This window comes from Salvelinus sp. IW2-2015, linkage group LG18 (genome assembly GCF_002910315.2).
Source record: "Salvelinus sp. IW2-2015 linkage group LG18, ASM291031v2, whole genome shotgun sequence".
Taxonomy (NCBI): domain Eukaryota; kingdom Metazoa; phylum Chordata; class Actinopteri; order Salmoniformes; family Salmonidae; genus Salvelinus; species Salvelinus sp. IW2-2015.
In genome coordinates this window covers 11,226,816-11,240,431 of record NC_036858.1, presented here as the reverse complement: position 1 = coordinate 11,240,431, position 13,616 = coordinate 11,226,816, and the positions used below count along the sequence as shown (strand labels likewise).

The 13,616-nt window shown below is 42.0% G+C and overlaps 1 pseudogene; it reads right to left on the bottom strand.

Moving 5' to 3' along the window:
* Positions 1-13,616, bottom strand: part of LOC111978650 (transmembrane protein 150A-like) — a 38,024-nt pseudogene that overhangs the window by 5,177 nt on the left and 19,231 nt on the right.

Genomic DNA, 13,616 nt, shown 5'->3' with positions numbered 1-13,616 from the left:
TCAAAATAAACTCTCCTATCTAAATCTGCATTCAGAATGTCTGTATTACTTCATGGCCACAAAAGGCAGACATTGTGGCTTAAAAGAAGGTACAGTAGTGTACACTGTCTGGCTATTGGCCAGTAGTTTGAGGAGCAAAAAAACTCCAGAAGACTATGTTCACTGCAACATATGCTCCCGTGTTTGGTTGCCCTAGCCACGTGGGATGGACCTCTTGTCCCAAGGGATGGTCCTCTTCCTCTGGGCAGAATAAGGACAGCTCCCTCCCGTCACAAGCCTACTGAGTGTAGGAACGCAGCAGCTTGCCAAAACCTCCTGTTTGCAAGACCTTACCAAAGGCCTTTCTAGAGGCCTGCCTAAAAATGATCAGGAGGGATGTCTTTGGAAGGCCTACAAAGAGATGATTGCCTGTGGGGGAGATTGAGATCAGATGCGTTGAAAGAACACATCAGGACAATGTGTTACTGAACGAGACCGCACCCACAGCCAGGCTGTGGACTACCCAGAGTTCACAGAGCTGCAGGTATTAGGGATCAGTGGTGGAAAAGTACTACATTTTCATACTTGAGTAAAAGTAAATACCTTAGTAGAAAATGACTCAAGTAAAAGTGAGTCACCCAGTAAAATACTACTTGAATAAAAGTCTAAACGTATTTGGTTTTAAATATACTTAAGTATCAAAAGTAAAAGTAAAAGTATGAACAATMAAAAATTCCTTATATTAAGCAAACCAGACGGCACAATGTTCTTGTTATATTTATTTATGGATAGCCAGGGTCACAATCCAACACTCAGACATCGTTTAAAAACAAAGCATTTGTGTTTAGGGAGTCCGCCAGATCAGAGGCAGTAGGGATGTTCTCTTGTGCGAATTTGACCATTTTCTGTCCTGCTAAGCATACGAAAATGTAACGAGTACTTTGGGTGTCAGGGAAAATGTATGGAGTAAAAAGTACATCATTTTCTTTAGGAGTGTAGTGAAGTAAAAGTAAAAGTTGTCAAAAATATAAATAGTAAAGTAAAGTAAAGCATCAATATGGCCGCAGCGTCTTTATAAGGGCAATGAAGTGGCAGAGTGATGGAGGTGCAAACCATGAATAGGAATGAATGGAATATCACATTATTTCAAGTTTAAGTATTTTTTTATTTTAGTGGGGACAGTAGCATTAGAACTTAGCTCACATAATATAAATGAAAAGTATGCATTAAGGTGTTTGTAATAGATTATTATATTTTTTACATTAGTGGAGGAGTGCCAAGATTGAGGTGCAGTGGCTTCAAAACAGTGCCCCTCTCAGTCATCTAGTGTATACAGTGTCTTCGGAAAGTATTGAGACCCCTTGACTTTTCCCACAATTTTTTTTTTTTTTTTTWATAATCCCTCATCAATCTACACACAATAACACATAATAACATAGCAAAACCAGAATTTTAGAAAAGTTTGCTAATTTATAAAAAAAWAWAAAAAATGAAATATGACATTTACATAAGTATTCAGACCCTTTCCTCAGTACTTTGTTGAAGCACCTTAGGCAGCGATAACAGCATTGAGTCTTTTMGGGTATGACGCTACAAGCTTGGCACACCTATTGGGGAGTTTCTCCCATTCTTCTCTGCAGATCCTCTCAAGCTCTGTCAGGTTGTATGGGGCGTGTCGCTGCACAGCTATTTTCAGGTCTCTCTAGAGATGTTTGATCAGGTTCAAGACCAGGCTCTGGCTGGGCCACTCAAGGACATTCAGAGACTTGTCCCGAAACAACTCCTGCGTTGTCTTGGCTGTGTGCTTAGGGTCGTTGTCCTGTTGGAAGGGTAACCTTCCAGGTCTTGAGCGCTCTGGAGCAGGTTTTCATCAAGGATCTCTCTGTACTTCGCTCCATTCATCTTTGCCTTGATCCTGACAAGTCTCCCAGTCCCTGCCGCTGAAAAACATCCCCAGAGCATGATGCTGCCACCACCATGCTTCAACGTAGGGATGGTGCCAGGTTTCCTCCAGACTTGAACCTTGGCATTTGGCCAATCTTGGTTTCAACAGACCAGAGAATCTTGTTTCTCATGGTCTGAGAGTCCTTTGGGTGCCTTTTGGCAAACTCCAAGTGGGCTGTCATGTGCCCTTTACTGAGGAGTGGCTTCCGTCTGGCCACTCTATCATAAAAGCCTTATTGATGGAGTGCTGCAGAGATGGCTGTCCTTCTGGAAGGTTCTTCCATCTCCACAGAGGAACTCTGGAGCTCTGTCGGAGTGACCATCGGGTTCTTGGTCACCTCCCTGACCAAGGCCCTTCTCCCCRGATTGCTCAGTTTGGCTGGGCAGCCAGCTCTAGAAAGAGTCTTGGTGGTTCCAAACTTCTTCCATTTAGGAATGATGGAGGCCACTGTGTTCTTGGGAACCTTCAATGCTGCAGACATTTTTTGAAACCCTTTCCCAGATCTGTGCCCCGACACAATCCTGAGCTCTAAGGACAATTCCTTCAACCTCATGGCTTGGTTTTTGCTCTGACATGCACTGTCAACTGTGGGACCTTTTATAGACAGGTGTGTGCCTTTCAAAATCAATTCCAATCAATTTAATTTACCACAGGTGGATTCCAYTTAAGTTGTAGAAACATCTCTGGCTCAATTTCGAGTCTCATAGCAAAGGTTCTGAATACTTAAGTAAGTAAGGTATTTCTGTTTTTTATTTGTAATAATTTGCAAAAAAATTKTTTAAACCTGTTTTCGCTTTGTCATCTGGTTTAAGTGGGCAAAAAAAATGTGGAAAAAGTCAAGGGGTCTGAATACTTTCTGAAGGCACTGTCTTTAAATATTTGGAATATACTTGGTAGGAGGAACATTTATTTTCTCCTCCGCTCTGTCATTCTACAATCAGTAAATCACAACTTGAAGGGGAATGATTTAGTGGTGCGCTTCGCACCCTAAAGATGGGCCTTGCAAACTGCACTTGGATTAGCTAGCTGTCAAAGTGGAATGTTTTCTACAGACTACAGAGCACACAGAGAGGACAATTTCCCTGTTTTTGGGGACTTACTGGGAACATCAAACAACTAGCCCGGCTTCAATAAAGTCATTGTGATTTACAATGCCCGGATGTAGTGAAAATCCCACAGGCTAAGATAGTGATCAGTTATTTTAAATTTATGTAATACTGTAGTGAAATCTTATGCAATCATACAAACAATGGACTTGCTGCCTTAGTTAAGAAATGTGGATTTGCATCTCGTTACTATCGACCACACCAGTAGCCTACACAGCCTATACAGTGGTCAAACCTGAAAACAGGCCTCTAACACTTGAGCACATTCCACCTTCATCCAACACTTCACAAGAGCCATTTAGTGACAGAGACGCTCCACTGTGGGAGTGACGTCAGTTCTGTTCTTACCTGGAAGTTGCCCACCATAATGAGTCCTGCAGCACAGATCCAGCCAGTGGAGAGGCCGGCCGRGTTAAGGACACAGTTCTGGTGCTTCTCTATGACGTGGGCATACCGCAGCAGCCCTATCAAAATCACTGAGGGAGGGAGGAGAAACAAAACAAACATTTTCATTTTCACCTATCTATCAAGCAGACAGAACCACTCACCTGGTGACGGCTCACTATCAAATCTGCTAGAGCATGGAAGCAACAACAAACAACACTCTACATGTACCTCTTGCAGAGTAGGGAGTAGTACACTCTTGGATATTGAGTTGCAAGATGGAAAAGCAGATAGAATGTGCATAACACTATGCCAAGATGTGCCGTCTCTGCCGAGTTGTTAAGAACTGGGAACCACGTTGTGTGCAGATTCCTAATGGCTCTGTACCAAACTGGCCGGTGAAGGCTTCGCTGCAGCTGTACAGCACTTCCAAGAGCAGCAAACTGTTCTCGCAAAAATCCATTGGATGGAAATAGGTAGAGTTCACATCTGGTGTCCATCTCACCACCAAGCGAGTGTTTAGACGTGCGTGTCGTCAATACAGTGATAATACAGCAGATTATGCGATAAAAATCCCTGTTTGCTAGTGATTCTTTGCCAAATTCACTTGTTAGGACACAGTGAGGGATCTAGTTTGTGGCCGGGGTTTCAGACGTTACCATTCTTCTCATCGCAACTCCACACCACGCGTCAGAGTTTAAGTAAACACTCTCACAGTGTGTGTGCTCAAACAAAAAACGAACCATTCCTTTATGGCTTTTGGTGGTGTGCTTTGTTCACGTGTTTGAGTACGTGATCGCTAGCACTTTGTGCTGTATTCAACCCCCAAGCAGTGCCTCTAACCGCTCCCCGACATAAGAGAGCCCRGTTCAAACAAACTGCACCGCGGGGGGTATTAAATGCACTGTTTGATAAGACTGTTATGTAATAATCACTTCAAAACCTGACCATTCTAACTTTGTTCTAACTTCAAACTGGTAAGGGGAGAAACTCGTTTTGTATGGATCGACAGTACAAATGATACATGATACTGTACATACACTGTAATGGATCCAGATATATGATATATCCATGTTCATACTGTATGCCCTTTGGTAAACATTTTGGCACATAAATCAATCTGAAAAGAGACCATTTGAACAGGGTATATGCTAATCATAGTTTTTTTAGGTCCCCAATGCAGTCCTTAAAGGGAAAATTCCTTGACAGTTAAGGTTTCTGAGGTTGAATATTCCAAAAAGCAAAGACACTCTGCGTCCATGATTGGCTTTGAAGCACAAACAAAACAACCAAAATAGCTGATTTCAAGAGGTTTTGGCAGTGAAACAGCACTGCTGTAATTGCCCATGATCGGGCTGCTGCGGTTAGTTCATGTGGCGTCGGAGTGGGGGACACACACAGAAGGATCTCCTTTCAGGGGGTGGAGTAAAAGGGGTGGGGGGGGAACATGGGGGGGCATAGACTTCTGTTTGTGGAACAGAGACCTTGTTAGATTCACAGCCGCAGCTGGAAAAACATCAACCTGGAGCTTTTGGTATTTTTGATATTTTATTAGGATCCCCATTAGCTGTTGCAAAAGCAGCAGCTACTCTTCCTGGAGTCCACACAAAACATGAAACATGACGTAACACAGAACATTAATAGACAAGAARGGCTCAAGGACAGAACTACATCAATTTGTTTTCAAAAGGCACATGTAGCCTACATATCGATACATAAACACAAACTATCTAGCTTTAACAACCTACATTTAGGGATGCCCAACGAGACAAACTATTTTACTTTTACAGTGAAAGAGGATGACAGAACTACAGACATCCCTGACWGTTACGTACAGTGTACTGTGTATGACTATGAGTGTGTGGATAGCTAACAGAGTTGTCATCGATCTGCATCGTAATCCAAACTCTAACCATTTGCTGCCATACAAATCATTTTATCTGGCCTCAGCGCCGTCAGTGCATTAACAATGATGACACCGCAAGCTGATAATAGACCTATGCATCACTCTTCCTATTCAAAAGAAACATGAGTTTCATCGGTACATACCCATGAAGGATCCGGTACTGCAGATGAGGCTGAAGAAYCAACTCTCAGGGGGAAGGGTGCCACACTTACTGCAATGAAAACAGAGGGAGGGAGGGATCAGTTAGTGTCTGAACTCTGCTGTACTGAAATAGACCCGGCCATGTTTCCCTTGGCAGAGGCAACAGACCGACCTCATGTAGATGGGTAACATGGTGAGCAGATTCTTTGGAAGCCAAGCTTGACCACACAGCTGGAAATATTGGCTGCATTTCAGTACTCTCAGTACGACAACTGATTCCTCGCTCCTTCTGTGGCACCCTTCCATGCAACAAAGCCGCAAGTGAACAGCAAATCTGGTTTCCAAAAAACATACACAACGCCTCTCCCCCATGTGACCTACTTGTGGTGTGTATGTACTGACACGTATGTGTAACTGATAGATACACACACACACACACACACACACACACACACACTACATGTTAATGTTTTTGTACATTTTAAAGTCTTTTAGTCTGTAATGTCTTTTTCGTTATGTGTCGGACCCCTGTAAGACTAGCTGTTGCCATTGGCTTCGGCTAATGAGGATCCTAATGAATCAAATCAAACTCTCAAACTCGTTCCTTCTCTTCTTTCCGTAGTCTGCACTTACAGTTGAAGTCGGAAGTTAACATACACCTTAGCAAATACATTTAAACTCAGTTTTTCACAATTCCTGAAATTTAATCAGAGTAAAATTCCCTGTCTTAGGTCAGTTAGGATCACTACTTTATTTTAAGAATGTGAAATGTCAGAATAATAGTAGAGAGAATGATTTATTTCAGCTTTTATTTCTTTCATCACATTCCCAGTGGGTCGAAAGTTTACATACACTCAATTAGTAGTTTGTAGCATTGCCTTTAAATTGATTAACTGGGTCAAATGTTTTGGGTAGCATTCCACAAGCTTCCCACAATAAGTTGGGTGAATTTTGGCCCATTCCTCCTACACAAGCTGGTGTAACTGAGTCAGGTTTGTAGGCCTCCTTGCTCGCCACGCGCTTTTTCATTCTGCCCACAAATTTCTATAGGATTGAGGTCAGGGCTTTGTGATGGCCACTCCAATACCTTGACTTTGTTGTTCTTTTTGCCTGTTGCCATTTTGCCACAACTTTGGAAGTATGCTTGGGGTCATTGTCCATTTGGAAGACCCATTTGCGACCAAGATTTAACTTCCTGTCTGATGTCTTGAGATGTTGCTTCAATATCCACATCATTTTTCCTACCTCATGATGCCATTATTTTGTGAAGTGCACCAGTCCCTCCTGCAGCAAAGCACCCCACAACATGATGCTGCCACCCCCGTGCTTCACGGTTGGGATGYTGTTCTTCGGCTTGCAAGCCTCCCTGTAATGCTTCTGTGTGTAGCTGGTGAGATGAGTCAGGCGCAGGACAGCAGATATGAGTAAAGAAAGCAATTTACTCAATATAAACACAATACACGTAATATAAATACAAGGCCACACAATACGGACCGCAATACAATAAACAATTACTCACAAACAAACATGGGGCAACAGAGGGTAAAATAATGAACAAGTTATTGGGGAATTGAAACCAGGTGTGTAAGACAAAAACAAAACAAATGGAAAATTAAAAGTGGATCGGCAATGGCTAGAAGGCCGGTGACGTCGACCGCRGAACGCCGCCCGAACAAGGAGAGGGACCGACTTCGGCGGAAGTCGTGACACTCCCCCTTTTTCCTCTAAATATAACGATGGTCATTATGGCCAATCAGTTCTATTTTCGTTTCATCAGACCAGAGGACATTTCTCCAGAAAGTACCATCTTTGTCSCCATGTGCAGTTGCAAACCGTAGTCTGGCTTTTTTATGGCGGTTTTGGCGCAGTGGCTTCTTCCTTGCTGATCGCCCTTTCAGGTTATGTCGATATAGGACTCGTTTTACTGTGGATATAGATACTTTTGTACCTGTTTCCTCCAGCATKTTCACAAGGTCCTTTGRTGTTGTTCTGGGATTGATTTGCACTTTTCGCACCAAAGTARGTTCATCTCTAGGAGACAGAACGCGTCTCCTTCCTGAGCAGTATGACAGCTGCGTGGTCCCATGGTGTTTAAACTTGTGTACTATTGTTTGTACAAATGAACGTGGTACCTTCAGGCGTTTGGAAATTGCTCCCAAGGATGAACCAGACTTGTGGAGGTCTACAATTATTTTTCAGAGGTCTTGGCTGATTTCTTTAGATTTTCTCATGATGTCAAGCAAAGAGGCACTGAGTTTGAAGGTAGGCCTTGAAATACATCCACAAGTACACCTCCAATTGACTCACATTATGTCAATTAGCCTATCAGAAGCTTTTAAAGCCATGACATCTTTTTCTGGAATTTTCTAAGCTGTTTAAAGTCACAGTCAACTTAGTGTATGTAAACTTCTGACCCACTGGAATTGTGATACAGTGAATTATAAGTGAAATAATCTGTCTGTAAACAATMGTTGGAAAAATTACTTGTGTCATGCACAAAGTAGATGTCCTAACCGACTTGCCAAAACTATAGTTTGTTAACAAGAAATTTGTGGAGTGGTTGAAAAACGAGTTTTAATGACTCCAACCTAAGGGTATGTAAACTTCCGACTTCAACTGTATATAAATTCATACTATTAAAAAAGATTACAGAGATCAACAGAGATCAGGATTGGGCTGGTCCACTGGGCACATGGCAGTGACATGGCAGTGACATGGCCTGTAGACCACTCCAATTTCTGTCCATCCATGCCAAGGCTCTATTTTACAGTCCCCATCCCCATTCGTAGTCATGGAGCATTCCCCTATCCTGTGTTTTCAGATCCGTGCAGATGAGGGGAAGGAGACTATGAGAGGTTACTGAGGAAAACATACATGGATCAAGGAACATGTGTAGATCATTGAGAGAATCCGAACATGGGAAAAACAATATTTCACTTTCCCACACACAGGTAAAAATATTTCACAGTACAGAGCAGTGGCCAGTGGCCAGTGCACAGAAAACCAGTCACCCACCCACAGACTAAAGCCTTCATAAAAGATCACACATACAAAGTGACTAGTCGACATCAAGCATAACACTTCTTGTGGACATTGTGGACATTTGTTCCTCAGTACGACAACTGATTCCTCGCTCCTTCTGTGGCACCCTTCCATGCAACAAAGCCGCAAGTGAACAGCAAATCTGGTTTCCAAAAAACATCACAACGCCTCTCCCCCATGTGACCTACTTGTGGTGTGTATGTACTGACACGTATGTGTAACTGATAGATACACACACACACACACACACACACACACACACACATCATACATGTTAATGTTTTTGTACATTTTAAAGTCTTTTAGTCTGTAATGTCTTTTTCGTTATGTGTCGGACCCTGTAAGACTAGCTGTTGCCATTGGCTTCGGTAATGAGGATCCTAATGAATCAAATCAAACTCTCAAACTCGTTCCTTCTCTTCTTTCCGTAGTCTGCACTTACAGTTGAAGTCGGAAGTTACAATACACCTTAGCAAATACACATTTAAACTCAGTTTTTTCACAATTCCTGAATTTAATCAGAGTAAAATTCCCTGTCTTAGGTCAGTTAGGATACTACTTTATTTTTAAGAATGTGAAATGTCAGAATAATAGTAGAGAGAATGATTTATTTCAGCTTTTATTTCTTTCATCACATTCCCAGTGGGTCAGAAGTTTACATACACTCAATTAGTATTTGGTAGCATTGCCTTTAAATTGATTAACTGGGTCAAATGTTTGGGTAGCTTCCACAAGCTTCCCACAATAAGTTGGGTGAATTTTGGCCCATTCCTCCTGAAAAAGCTGGTGTAACTGAGTCAGGTTTGTAGGCCTCCTTGCTCGCACACGCTTTTTCAATTCTGCCACAAATTTTCTATAGGATTGAGGTCAGGGCTTTGTGATGGCCACTCCAATACCTTGACTTTGTTGTTCTTTTTGCCTGTTGCCATTTTGCCACAACTTTGGAAGTATGCTTGGGGTCATTGTCCATTTGGAAGACCCATTTGCGACCAAGATTTAACTTCCTGACTGATGTCTTGAGATGTTGCTTCAATATATCCACATCATTTTCCTCCTCATGATGCCATCTATTTTGTGAAGTGCACCAGTCCCTCCTGCAGCAAAGCACCCCACAACATGATGCTGCCACCCCCGTGCTTCACGGTTGGGATGTGTTCTTCGGCTTGCAAGCCTCCCTGTAATGCTTCTGTGTGTAGCTGGTGAGATGAGTCAGGCGCAGGACAGCAGATATGAGTAAAGAAAGCAATTTACTCAATATAAACACAATACACGTAATATAAATACAAGGCCACACAATACGGACCGCAATACAATAAACAATTACTCACAAACAAACATGGGGCAACAGAGGGTAAAATAATGAACAAGTTATTGGGGAATTGAAACCAGGTGTGTAAGACAAAAACAAAACAAATGGAAAATTAAAAGTGGATCGGCAATGGCTAGAAGGCCGGTGACGTCGACCGCGAACGCCGCCCGAACAAGGAGAGGGACCGACTTCGGCGGAAGTCGTGACACTCCCCCTTTTTCCTCTAAATATAACGATGGTCATTATGGCCAATCAGTTCTATTTTCGTTTCATCAGACCAGAGGACATTTCTCCAGAAAGTACCATCTTTGTCCCATGTGCAGTTGCAAACCGTAGTCTGGCTTTTTTATGGCGGTTTTGGCGCAGTGGCTTCTTCCTTGCTGATCGCCTTTCAGGTTATGTCGATATAGGACTCGTTTTACTGTGGATATAGATACTTTTGTACCTGTTTCCTCCAGCATCTTCACAAGGTCCTTTGTGTTGTTCTGGGATTGATTTGCACTTTTCCGCACCAAAGTACGTTCATCTCTAGGAGACAGAACGCGTCTCCTTCCTGAGCAGTATGACAGCTGCGTGGTCCCATGGTGTTTAAACTTGTGTACTATTGTTTGTACAAATGAACGTGGTACCTTCAGGCGTTTGGAAATTGCTCCAAGGATGAACCAGACTTGTGGAGGTCTACAATTATTTTCAGAGGTCTTGGCTGATTTCTTTAGATTTTCTCATGATGTCAAGCAAAGAGGCACTGAGTTTGAAGGTAGGCTTGAAATACATCCACAAGTACACCTCAAATTGACTCACATTATGTCAATTAGCCTATCAGAAGCTTTTAAAGCCATGACATCTTTTTCTGGAATTTTCTAAGCTGTTTAAAGTCACAGTCAACTTAGTGTATGTAAACTTCTGACCCACTGGAATTGTGATACAGTGAATTATAAGTGAAATAATCTGTCTGTAAACAATGGTTGGAAAAATTACTTGTGTCATGCACAAAGTAGATGTCCTAACCGACTTGCCAAAACTATAGTTTGTTAACAAGAAATTTGTGGAGTGGTTGAAAAACGAGTTTTAATGACTCCAACCTAAGGGTATGTAAACTTCCGACTTCAACTGTATATAAATTCATACTATTAAAAAAAGATTACAGAGATCAACAGAGATCAGGATTGGGCTGGTCCACTGGGCACATGGCAGTGACATGGCAGTGAATGGCCTGTAGACCACTCCAATTTCTGTCCATCCATGCCAAGGCTCTATTTTACAGTCCCCATCCCATTCGTAGTCATGGAGCATTCCCCTATCCTGTGTTTTCAGATCCGTGCAGATAGAGGGGAAGGAGACTATGAGAGGTTACTGAGGAAAACATACATGGATCAAGGAACATGTGTAGATCATTGAGAGAATCCGAACATGGGAAAAACAATATTTCACTTTCCCACACACAGGTAAAAATATTCACACAGTACAGAGCAGTGGCCAGTGGCCAGTGCACAGAAAACCAGTCACCCACCCACAGACTAAAGCCTTCATAAAAGATCACACATACAAAGTGACTAGTCGACATCAAGCATAACACTTCTTGTGGACATTGTGGACATTTGTAGATGTGTGTAAGTAAGTTGTGTGCATATCTCTCTGACACGCACGCACGGACGCACGCACGCACACACACACACACACACACACACACACACACACACACACACACACACACACACAACACACACACACAGCTGTCCTGCTGTGTTTGTGCGTGTGTTTGTTAAATACACACACACAGCTTGTCCTTGGCTGTGTGGTTTGTGCATGTGCATGTGCATGTGTGTTTGTTAAATATATATATTATATATATATATATTTAACAAACACACATGCACAAACCACACAGCCAAGGACAAGCTGTGTGTTGTGTAGACATATTCCTGTTATTCTGTAGATGAAGGGGGTGAAAACTTAGCCTGGAGACGCGACCCACGTGACTCACGGCGCAGGAGAGCTGTGAAACACACTGGTCGGAAAGGAGGCCGTTGTTAATTCAATATTCGCTCAGAAAATTGTGAGACAGGTTTGATTGGCTCTCGCAAATATTTTGGACCTCTCGCTGTTTGAATTAAAAAATCTAACAGTTGTAACGGAAGGGGGGCGGTGCTCGAGGGCTGTGTTTGCTGGCGGGTTTGAGTGAGGAAGACACAGAGAGCAAACTAGTAAAAGCACAGCCCCCTTCATCATTGACGCTTTGTGGCGACAACATCAAATAGCCATCCCAGACTCTGAAGTCAGGAGGACTTTGAGAGTTAAGGAAACCCAGGCTAGTGAAACCCAGGCTACTTAAAACCTGTTGGGGCTGAGAGTGCCGCTAGCGCCACTCCTCCCACATTCCACTGAAAAGGCAGAGCGGCAAAATTCAAAAAACCTTTTTTTTAAAATATTTAACTTTTACACATTAACAAGTCCAATACAGCATATGAAAGGCAGACATCTTGTGAATCTAACCACCATGTTCGATTTGTAAAATGTTTTACAGGGAAGACAAATATGTAAATCTATTAGCTAACCACGTCAGCAAAAGAGAGCACTTTTCTAACTGCATCAGGTTTTACTCCGTCACAGCTATCACTAATTCGACCAAATGAAGATATATATAGCCACTAACCAAGAAACAACTTCATAAGATCACAGTCTGATAACATATTTATTGTATAGCATTTTTTTTTTTTGAAAAATGTGTATATTTTATGGTATAAATCATAATTTACATTTCAGCTGCAATCAGAAAGCAGCCATAACATTTACAGACACCAACACATCAAATACCTAATTACTCCTCATAAAACATTTCTGAGAAATACATACTGTGCAGCAATTGAAAAACAGGATTCTTGTGATTCCAGACAATATTTCCGATTTATTAAATGTTTTACATCGAAAACTAAATGTAGCGCTAAATTAGCATAGCCACGCCAGACAGACACACTTGGGCGCGCGCGACCAGTAGACATGCACGAACAGATATATGAAATAACATTATAAATTTGGTCTTACTTTGGCTGATCTTTCATCAGAATGTTGATCAAGTTGTCCTTAGTCCAAAAGAGTCGTTCAATCCCTTCAGAATGGCAACTTTCCATCTTCATTTAGCATGGGTACTCGTCGAGTGGACGGAACTCTCCAACGTAAACAAAAGAAACATTACGGTACACGGCAAAACTATAGAAAAAATTCAAATAATCTGATTAAACTATATTGAAAAAACATACATTACGATGACATGGTCTCATTTATCAAATCAAATCCGAGCTGGAGATAGTTCACATCCGAAACGGCAGCAAAACAAAACATGATCTCTCCCAAGTCGCAGGCTTCTGACTTCCTGAAATTGACGGTCATGTCAAAGAAATAGGTCTTATTTCACGTCAGAACAAGATAAACGCATGATTTTCCTCTGACGTACTCTAGACACCCAGAGGAAGGCGTACAAGGTGTGTTCCGGGTCATAAGTGGCATGACCATGTATAGGCAGAGTGTTGAAGCGAGCATAAACATCTTGCATTTTACTTCCTGGTCGGGGAAAGTGCTGCCAAAGGACTTGTGTTCCACTCAGAGAAAAAATTAAAACGTTTTTAGAAACTTGAGACTCTTTTCTATCCAATACTATTAACCATATGCATATTGTAAGATCAGAAATTGATTAAAAGGCCGTTTGAAAATGTGCGCATATTTTCCAGTTTTTCCAATTCTCCCCCCCAGCCCCAACAGGTGAAGGAAATCAGAAAGGTGAAAAAAAAAAGATGAAAAAAGACAAAA